Below are 691 nucleotides of genomic sequence, written 5' to 3'. Positions count from 1 at the left end.
GAATAAATATTAATTCTGCTGTTAAAAACAAATAAATAAACCGTGTAGGAGAGTGGTTATTATGTGCAAACAGTAAGAAACTCCATATTTGTGCAGTGCGCATGTAAAAAAAATTAATTCTGATTTGAAGTTTGTGACATATAAACACACACATCAACCCGATCACTTTCTTTAGCGTTCATGTAAACACTACATTCAGATTCATCAATCGGAATGAATTCAGTCTGATTGAACCAAAAATTGTGCATGTAAACGTAGCCATTGTTCATGCTGCTTGTTTGAGCTCCAAAAATGTGACCCTGGACCACAAAACCAGTCATAAGGGTCAATTTTTTTGAAATTGATATTCATAAATCACCTGAAAGCTGAATAAATAAGCTTTCTATTGATGTACGGTTTGTTAGGATAGGACAATATTTGGCAGCGATACAAAATCTGGAATCTGAGGATCTCCTCTTGGCTTATATCGAAATCCTCTGACATTTTTCTTTACAAATCCTCGTTTTGTGCTTCTTATTCGTGAACGGCGTTTTGTTTTGTCTCCGCATTCGGCACTTATCACGCAACGCCGACGTCTTACGTCACCCGCCAGAACGCCTTCTGTCCCCCCCGGAGCCATGTGAGGGACGTTTTATTACGGATGCGCGCACTTTATTTCACGTCTTCTGAACTGTTGACAACCTTAGCCCCA

The 691-nt window shown here is 39.2% G+C and overlaps 1 protein-coding gene across 1 annotated transcript in view; it reads left to right on the top strand.

The window, feature by feature from the left end:
• LOC107674496 (dedicator of cytokinesis protein 8-like) overlaps nucleotides 1-691 on the top strand; it is a 49,281-nt gene that overhangs the window by 38,031 nt on the left and 10,559 nt on the right. The gene's annotated exons all lie outside the window — the stretch shown is intronic.

The sequence above is a fragment of the Sinocyclocheilus anshuiensis genome, unplaced genomic scaffold, assembly GCF_001515605.1.
Source record: "Sinocyclocheilus anshuiensis isolate Anshui unplaced genomic scaffold, SAMN03320099.WGS_v1.1 scaffold1214, whole genome shotgun sequence".
Classification (NCBI taxonomy): Eukaryota; Metazoa; Chordata; class Actinopteri; order Cypriniformes; family Cyprinidae; genus Sinocyclocheilus; species Sinocyclocheilus anshuiensis.
Note: the sequence above shows the minus strand (reverse complement) of the source record. Positions and strands in the feature narration are given on the sequence as shown.